The sequence below is a fragment of the Lissotriton vulgaris genome, chromosome 6 (genome assembly GCF_964263255.1).
Source record: "Lissotriton vulgaris chromosome 6, aLisVul1.2, whole genome shotgun sequence".
NCBI lineage: Eukaryota > Metazoa > Chordata > Amphibia > Caudata > Salamandridae > Lissotriton > Lissotriton vulgaris.
The window spans coordinates 1253839764-1253850093 of NC_141694.1; positions in this window are offsets into that span (position 1 = coordinate 1253839764).

The following is a 10330-nucleotide window of genomic DNA, read 5'->3' on the forward strand; positions in this document are numbered from 1 at the left end:
TACTATTGTTGTTATCCTCTTCCATTATTTCTATTAGACCATCCTTATAATCTAACAACTCTGGTGTCGACAAAAGTCTAACCCAAAGCATCAATGGTCTCAAAATCGCATGGTGATCAGTGCGTTTCGTGTTCAGATCAAGAATAATTGGTGTTAGTGGCGTACGCACAGGTAGTCTTATAAACACTCTATAAAATGTATTCTCACCAACCACAAAACCTTTTTGAATGAGGGTCCCCATAATTCAGCTCCATATAATGCTGCTGATTGGGCTTTGAACTTAAATACCTCTAGCGCTGGCGAAACAGCTTTACTAAGACTATTTCCATGTCTTTTCTTAATCAGTAACATGTTTTGGTTTAATGTCATTTTGCTTTTTTCTATTTGGGTTTTCCATGATAGTTTGGAATCCAGGGAGACACATAAATAGCAAAAATTCTGAACATGTTCCAATTTTTGTCCATTTAAAATCACGTTTTCCCTAAAAGATTTGTGAGTATTTATGGCAATATACTTTGTCTTATTGGTATTGATCTCAAGGCCTTTTTTGCTACAATATGTTTGGAATGTATTTAGTAGACAATGTAGTTCCTTGGGTGTTTGCGATATGAATATGGTATCGTCGGCGAAAAGGAGGGCTCGTATCATTTCTCCCTCAATTTTGATGCGTCGTTTGTACAGCCCTTCAAAAAAGATGGAATATAGTTAACGAATGGTGAAAATAATGTAGATGCCAACACGTAGCCTTGACGAACCCCCCTCTTTATGGGGATTTGACTAGTTAATTCGCCTCCCGGACCCCACCTAACCCTTGCATACTTATTTTCATGCAACCTCATTATCTGTTTTAAAACGTTGGCTTTTAGCCCTTGGCAGCTGAGTGTCTTCCATAACAAGTTTCTGGGGAAGAGATCAAACGCGGCCCTGAGGTCTACAAAGGCTACGTATAAATAACCCTTTCTTATGTTTACATTCTTCCAACACAAGCAACAGAACCTAAAGACCTGCTCTATAGTGCTTATTTTGGCTCTAAACCCTGCCTGAAACTTTGAAAGAACCGCTTTTTCCTCAATCCAAATGTTTATACGGTTTAAAACATACCTTGCATAAATCTTTTGTAAAATATCAATTAAACTAATTAGGCGATAGTTTACAAGATCGCTCCTATCGCCCTTTTTAAAAATTGTAAGGATTTCCGCCCCCCTCCATGTCTCCGGAAGATCTGCACCTGCGGCTACAGCATTACATAAACAGTTAATATAGGGGCCCCAAACACTAATTTCATGTTTATATAAATCTCCCAGAATTTTGTCTAGTCCGGGGGCTTTCCCATTTTTAACTAAATTAATAGGCAATATTGTTTCCTGTAAACCAAAGTCTTATTTGACTTTGCTTGGACTTAGCAATAACTCATCCTTAAGAAGAGTCCTATCATTCTCGGGTGCTCCATAGAACTTAGTAAAATGCTCGATCCAGGTAGTTTCATCAAGGAAAACATCCCTAGATCCTTTTTCTTTTTTATTTCCTTTAGCCACAAGTTTCCAAAATGACATTTGATCGTTATTCTTAGCGGCAGTAAGCAGATCGGACCAAATCTCTTCGTCCCATGATGCTTTAGCCTTCTCTTGTACTCTCCTGTATTTCAATCTAGCTTCTTTGACTATCGGCATATGGTTGTTTTTCATAGCTTGAACTAATTCAGCCTTAGCAATACGACAATCCTTATTATACCAGGATTTCCCTGCCAGCTGAGGATTTCTGTTTGTTCAGGTCTTTTTTGGTATTTTTGTTACCAGCAGGATAAGTGCTTTAAAGAACACCTTATGTAAATCTAAGAATATGTTTCTTTCCACTAATGTGGTCATATATCTTTAAAAAGTATTGGCAAATGTATTGTAAACACTTGCCAGCATTTCACCATGCTCCAACATGTACGCCCATTTAACTGAGCGGCAATTATTGCTAACTATGATATCATCTGGGCTCAGGTGAGTTATACTGTTACTCTCGGTTAAGCTAGGCAACAATCTACTATGAAGAACAAGTTCAAGCAGACGATGGTCGCTCTCTACTCTTGGCATAATATTTAGGTCTACTGCATATGGCCAAATATCAAAGGATAAAATTATGTAGTCGATTTTGCTCTGGGACTTACTTGTACAAAACGTTGGGCCCTTTGGTACGTCTGATGGTAAACGTCCATTGCATGCTCTCAGGCCATGCCCAACCATTAATCTCATAATTTGGCGTGCTAGCACAGTACACGGAACCGTCTTACAATTGTGCATTATAGGAATCTTGTTAGCGCTGTCTTCATCTTCTAAGATGTTTCCAAGCCCCGTAATAGGTTCATAGTTACAATTAAAGTCATCACCTATTACTATCCTTATCCTTGTATCTAGTACATTTAAAATGGAATCAATTTGTGCTATTATCGCTGACTCCTTAAAAGCCGGGCAAGGTCTATTATAGATATTATATAGGTACAGAACCCTTCTATCCTTGGTTACTATTTTTATTCCAAGTATATCTAGTGAGTCAATACATAATTGTGTGACTCTAATGTTGAGGGTTACTTTTACCCATATTATAAGGCCACGAGAGGGCCTTCCTCTTACTGATTGGATTGCAGCTATATAAAAAGTGTTATACCCTACCCTGTGTGGAATCTTTATTGCCCAAGTCTCCTGTAGGATACAAATATCACTTGTTTCAATGTAATCATTCACCTCAGGATCACTAGCATTCCTTCCAAGACCCGCTATAGTCCATGAAATCATTTTTAGTTCGTCAAGATCTTTAGGACTTGCCTCTCTCATGGGCGCATCTCTTAACAGATTATCTGTGTTAATATCCCCCTAGCCTGTATACTCTCGAAAATTTCACTTGCTATTGGATTTAGTAAAGCAAATTCACTCACACCTAGCTCTTCCCCTACTTCCATTTCTTCACAGTGATTACTAATTAATGCCTTACTTTTCCCCCCTAATTTCTTTTCTTTGAATACTACCTGGGTTTCTTTTGCTATGACATTTGTCGGTTGCAGTGAATCAACCGCCTTCAGGGATGTTAACTCTTGGAAGCTATTGAAAGTCTCGGGAAATAAGAAAATACCATGGTTATGATTTGTTACAATGTCAACAGGTTTATAAAAATAACCTAGTGGTAGGGCATAAATACTAGTTGGTATCTCCTCATGTGCTCTCAACAAGTTACGCACTATATGAGGGTGCTTAAAGTTTACAACAATAAAATTTCTTTGTATATCCTTTGGAGAATCCCACACCCACCCTACCCTGCGCACCATCAGGATTTCATTCATTTTGTGGGGGTTTAACTTTTTATACTTGGAGAGCCAATCTACATCTTTGTTCCTGAGATTGTACCAGGATTCATTTTGATCCCTTCTCAGGGCTCGCACACCAGCTAATACTGGGACGTAGGGGCATGCAGCAGGAGGTAGCTTCAGGATATCAGAATTAGGAATCAAATCAATCCCCTTTGGACTGTACACTGCTGCCCTGGAGCTATCTCTTTCGGGGTGATTTGTTCTATTATCAGATCGAGTGTCAGTCTTCCTCTGTGACTCACTATCCCCTAATTCCTCTGTTCCTTTCCCGTCCCAGCACTATTTGCTAGTTCCATTCTAAGTTGTTTTGGGATTTGTTCATCACCACTGACTTCCTTACTTTCCTTTTGTATTATACTGAGATATGCTAGTAGTCTGTCCCCTTCTTCAATTATTCTGTTTCCATCCCCGATCGTGGTACCTAATTAGGCTATAGTAAAGTTTAACTGATCAATTTTGCTATCCATGGCCCTCATTTTAAAATCCATACATTCATTTATTTGGGTTTGCACAGAATCTAAGGCAGTTTTAAAAATATCCACCACGGTTTGTTCTACTGCTCCGACTGCTTCATACTCTTTACCTAAACTTAGAAAGTTATCAACATCGGTTTGCACCCCAATAGTCCTACACAAGACCTTCTCGTGTTCCGGCACATTGGTATCCCCTTTATTTGTTCTCCCTGTTCTCCCAAATTTCCCTTTCTATTCACCAATTCTTTTTCCCCTCTGCAGATTCTGAGTTCTTTCTTTTGTCATTCCCACTAGTTTTTGGGCTTGTAATCTTGTTGATATCCCGGGGGTCATCGGTTTGTTTAAATTAGAGGACCCCTCTATGATTTGTATTGATTCTATTACAGGGGTATTCAAAACAAGCTGGGGGATTTCAGTACAACTATCCACATTTAAATGTGATGCATTTGTTGGCAAGTGTATACCAGATTTCCTATAAGTTGGAAGTTTTGAGGGGTCAAGTGATAACCTTCTTTGTACTAGTTCAATTTCATGGCATAATACTGATTCTGCTCTTAATATAAAATCGTCAAGTGTGCCAGCAGCACCCTTACATTTACTCATGATTAGTTGTTTCTCCCGGGGCCGCCCACGCGCGTCCGGCGATGCGGGCGCAATGTTCCTTATGAGCGCCTCCTGACGCCTCTCTAACGTGGTGGCGTTGTGCGCGCCGCGAAGGTTGCTAAGAAGAGTAGTCCGCTGACTCGTGGTGGTGGCGGCTCCCCCGGAACCCCCGATAAGCAGCGACAGCAGTTTGGCAGGTAAAAGCTTAGCAAGTCTTGGTGTGGCTGTATCCAAAAAAGAAAGTTTGACAGAGCTCCCAAAGTGCTTCTTTGATTGAGGATCTAAATGCACTTATTTTGGCACTTACTAACTCATGGCCCACTCGTGACTGGGCATCTTTTCGATCCTATTTTTTCAAATATAAAGGACTTGAAGACAGAGCCCACCCTTCCACTTCGCTGGTCTGACGAATTCGCTGTGCCTTTTACGGTCAAGGTCCTTTCTTTCCTTCTTACAGAGCGTCTAAAATTGCAATCAGAATGCAGAAATTGTCCTAAGCTCAATATCACTGCACTGAATGAGCAACAGCTTTATACTAAACCTACTCTACAATAACAGATCGATTTAGACCAAGATCCAATTTGTCACTGGCTTACTGAGGCCATCGATTCTACTCTGCCAACTACTTACAATTAAGCGTGTAGGCAGAATTCACCCACCAGCCCCTTGGTTTAATGATGCACCTAAAGCAGAAAGGAAACGCTGCAAAGCGCTGAAAGATGATGGAGGAAATTTCCTCTTTATATTTTCCTTTCCTAATGGGTTCCTTTTTTTCTTCTCTTCTTTTTCCTTTTTTTCCCCCCAATGAGCCTATTTCGCTCTCTTTCCTTTCCACCACCATGCCTTGTACTATACGGGTTTCTCCACTGATGTACTATGTAATTATTATTTGCTTTTTTGGTTTGTTGTATCTGTTAATTTCTCCCCATCCCTGAAAAAATTTCCCTCTGTAAAAATGTATCTTTAATGTACCGTATTTCTATTTTCCTTATATGTATATTATGATATTTGATTTGGCAGCCTTGATGAGGCCCCATGGCCGAAAGGCCGATCATAGGGGGCGAAACACGTGTTAGCTGTGCCACAATTTTGTTTCCTTTATTCTCTGTTTATGATTAAGCTCTCATATGACTCTGAAAGTAAAGAGTCCTCTTCACACCTTACTCCGGACCCAATAAATGGATGTCATTCCTAATAAACAATGAATATTTTGATTTGTCCTGGCACACTTCTTGGTCATAAAATAAATGGGGAAGGGGTTTCCCATTGCTGAGGACAAGTACTTTCATAAATATCCTCAGTTATACGCAGGAGAGCACAAAATCTGGGCCTATTACCCCCTCAACCTCGTAAACCTAACTATGATACAGGACATTCTCAACTTTTCATTGAGACAAGGAGATGGAAGCCTGCTATGGTCCTTCCGCTCCTAAAAAAAAGGCCACTTGGATTCCTTCAATTTCTCTAACTTTCGTCCCATCTCTCTGCTTCTAGTCTTTTCCAAAATATTGGAGAAACATGTGAATGGCCAGCTCATCTCGTTTGCTGAGGCCCAAAATGTTGTCCACCTTTCACAATTCAGCTTTAGGGCTGAACATAGTACGCAGTCCGCCCTTTTGGGTGTCATGAGCATCTAAGAGAACATCTAGGTGGTGGCAGCACTGCCACACTAATTTTATTGGATTTGAGTGTCACTTTTGACACAGTATCCCATTCGATCTTCTTAGCTACAGTGGAGGCATTGGGTCTGGATGATTCAGCACTGGGATGACTTGGTTCCTTCTTAAAAGGCCATATAGTTCAGGTCTTTTTGTCCATTGGGTACTCTAAGCCAAAAGCCCTGACCTCAGGAGTTCCACAGGGCTCTGATTTGAGCCCACTTCTATTTAACATCTATGTCCACCCATTGACAGTCTTAGTGGAGAGCTATAGACTTACCCTTTTTTTTAATATACTGACGATACTCAGATTATTTTCTCTTCATCGTCGGCACAGAACCATGACTCCTTGTTTCTGAACCTGGGCTGGAGCAAAATTTTGACATGGATGAACATGAACTCCCTCATGCCTAATGGGGATAAGACAGAGGACATGATAGTGGGTAAGAAAACCTATCTGTGTGCAGGAAAGTAAGATCTGCTTTCATGGTTACTGTGAGAAGTTGTCCTGGTATATGCTGTCCACTAATTAAAGTGGACCCCTTGCCCCAGTCCAAAAAACCCTTATGGTGATTTAAGAGGTCAAAGATAACCTTTGAAAGCTATCCAAGTGGTAGCTACGGAGAGCAACCCTCAGGCTTAGTCTGGAAGGCATACTAAGCAGCTTGTTGTTTTACCAGAATGCAATCTTATAGTATTGTTAAATGAAAGGAAAATGACACAGTAGCAGTGGCGGCTGGTGACATTTGAGAGTGTGACCATAAAACAATTATCGTAGTTCACTGAGGCGAGCGAGCATAGCGAGCATAGCGAGCAAGCCCGAACCACCTATGAGTTGTTCGGGGAGTTCTTCCCCCGAGAAAATGTAAAAAAAAGTTTGGGCAAAGCGTGCATTTTCAAGCAAATTTGAGAAAGCAGGAAGGTTAATAAAGCACTTGTGAATCTGTTCTAACAAAGACAATGACTGGCAAAACTGTCTCAGGCAGGGAAATGAAACAGCTTTCTGTGCCATAAAACAGCCTGGGTGCGGCAGGTTAATGCGTCCACTGCAGGAACTTTCGTTAAACCTTTAGGGTACACACATTCCCCTGCAGACGGTAGGTCTGGGGAATACAGGATGCTGAGCTGGGCCACGGCAGTGAAGTGATAACCCCGGGGTAACTGGAGCCTAAACTTTCCTCGAACTGCATGCTTGAAGGCGCGTTTTCAGGGGACCATCTTGGCCGAGGATACAAGACACACCACTTCTCATGAGCACGTGTCTGTCACCTGCAGAAGAGGGAGGAGGTCCTTGCCCTTCCCCATGCTGTTGGGAGGAGTGATGGTCACCCCCTGCCCAAAGCACAACTGCCTGCACACTTCGGGCATGGGCCCCCTCACTAAGAGCAGATGCTGAGGGCGGCAAGCGTCTCCATGTGCACCGTGAGGCCTAGAAGAGGACAGAATGCAGGGGAGGCTGAAAAGTGCACTTTCATGCTCACAACATGCACAAACCCCGATTCCTCAATGTCTTCCCTGCAAAAGCATGAACAGAAGCAGGGTTAAAAGCCACACGCATTGCACAGCCAGCTTCCTTGTACCAACACCGCACAAGCCCAGCTTCACACTCGGCGCTGTGCCACACACCTCAGTATTGCACACCTAGCTCCGTCTGAGTACAGCTGTTCTCACCCCAGCTCACACCGAAAGAAATATCAGAAGTATCAGCGCCATACACACCATGCGGAAAGCAGCACTGCCTGGTCACTGGACACAGTGTCAGCCCCTGCATTGCTTCTCCTCATAGACACTGCATTGCAAGCAAGGACTTTGGTCTCAACACGGTCTACCCCAAAGTACATGTGCTGCACGCCCCACTTACCAATCAGCTTTCATGTACCCCCAGAACCTCAGTCACAACACCTCTTCCACTCCACCAGAGCACTCCCATACACTGTACTGGAACTCGACCCTCCACAGACCACACGGAATGCCTACACACAGTACACATCGATCCTTTGCATTATACGCCAAGCACCACTCCCTGCCTCCCCACCAACCTCACAACATATACTTACAGAGTGTAATTTTTTTGTGTGCAGTGAAACACTGGAAATATCTACAACACACTGTTTATTCTGTGCAGTGAAACACTGGAAATGTCTACAGTTGTTCGGTGCAATTAGCACTAAACATGGTATACAGCACCACTTGTTCTGTGCTGCACAACACTGGGAATATCTACAGTGCATCATTTGCTCTTGTCAGTGTGACACTAAACATGTATAACGTGCGCCATTTTCTCCTGTGCTTTGTGGCGCTGGAAGTGCTTACCTTCCACGTTTTTTTCTGTGCAGTGCTACATAGGGAATGTCTATTCCCAGGAGACCCCTATGCCCCACTGCCCACACTGAGAATGTGTATGCACTAAAAATGGACACAGCTACGAGTTTTCTGCAGTGTGCAGTGTGCAGTTTGAAGTGTCCGGACCCAGGTGCCAGGGCTAGGCTTCAGTGTTGTGTACATCTGTTACTGGATGCGGACAGCGCACATTGTCGGTATTTTTATAGTTCCTGCTTACCGTTTGCACGGGCCATGCGCTTTGTCTCTTGAGTATTCCGTCCTTCGAGGAGCACATGGGCCATCCTGTCCCTGCTGGCAGCGGTCCTGACTCCAGGCTCGGGTTCTGATTTCTCAATGTTTCCTGCACTTCTGAGGTTCTGGTTCATAACATCTGGAATGGCCTAGTCTGGTCTTTGGTTATCTTATGATTTTTTTTTTTTATTTAAAATATTTAAATTGTGCTCTGCAAATAAGTATTTTAGGATGGCCACTTCAGCAAAAATTGAGCTGTTCTTAGCAAACCTTTAACCAGTTCAAGATAGCGCTAGGAGGACGTGCCAAAGACAGACGTGGGGCTTTACAAATCCCTCTGCAATATCGAAGGATCTTTACTTCAAAGGTGCAAACAATGGAACGGACAGAATAGTTTCCCACGCCTATGAGAGTCCCCTCCAGCTGTTACTTCTATTCCCTTTTAAAGATATTTTACAAATGGGTAGCCCAAACCGGGTTCATGGGAGTCTCCCTAGAACGCCAGTCACGTTAACCCCAGAGACTTTCAGGAATAAAAAATTCAAAGTCTCCCCTCATGATGTAAGGCAGAACGGTAACAGTCCTTGCTGCAATTAATGTTTACAATCAGGCACAGTCGCAGCTCTCAATAAGGGGGGTGGTTAAAACAAAAAATAAATAAAACTTACCTGACCGTCGGTGACAGGGTACTGCGCCAGTTCTGCTCCTGGACAATCCAGAACAGGCATGCTCCCTCGACCCTCCCTTCCTGTAAGCCAAACACAACGCTGCAATGGCAGCGTTGTAATTGGTATGGAGTACTGGACAGCGCCCAGCCCGGCGCCTGTAGGGATTCCATTTTTAGGTCTCGCATAGACAGCACATGCACTGCTTCTATGAGGCATCAAGTAATCTGTATGTGTTGGCAAGCGGCCGGTTGTTTCTCCTGCCGCTAGCCATTCGGTGAATGTTGACACAGTTCCTGTTAGCTGGATTTTCACTGGCTGTTGAAGTCAAACTGACTTCCTTGTAGTCTGGAAGCAGCGGCCACTAACTACAGTTTTCGTCAGCCAGATCACACTTTTTTTTGGTCGGCATCTCTCCCTGACGTAAACATGGCAGCGGCGCATGCGCAAGGCTGCGGCAGGGGACCATTCTGACTCAGGTACCACCAAATGGCTCTGTACGCTCTTCCTCTTTCCAGGAGTTATCATTGGCATCTCTGGGGTGGAAATAATTTACTCATACTTTGAGCGGTACCCTGATGGTCCCCTGATAAATGCACCTGTGAGCCTCGTTTTCAAATAGGAGTGTTGAAAATTCACCGATTTTCAAGGAAAATATATGTTCAATAAAAGAAAAACTGAACTCAGTAGATATTTTTTAATTATTTCTAATTTCGTTGCCATACGTATGCATGAGCATTGTCTGCAACAAGGAGGCCCTGTGGACGTACATGTGGGAAAAAGAAAGTCACCTGAAAGTCATGTGAAAGCACAAATGTATATAAAATCTATGGCAACTCAACATGTTTACCTGGTAGTCCCATGACGTAGGTACCTATCTGCACACTAGTTTGACGTAAACCTGCATGTCCCGAGAGTTTTGACATTGGATATCTTGCGCATCTCCTCCTAGGAAGATGAGGCTGGTTTTGTGAAGCTCTTTTCATCATTTTTGTGAGCGCCAGGGAT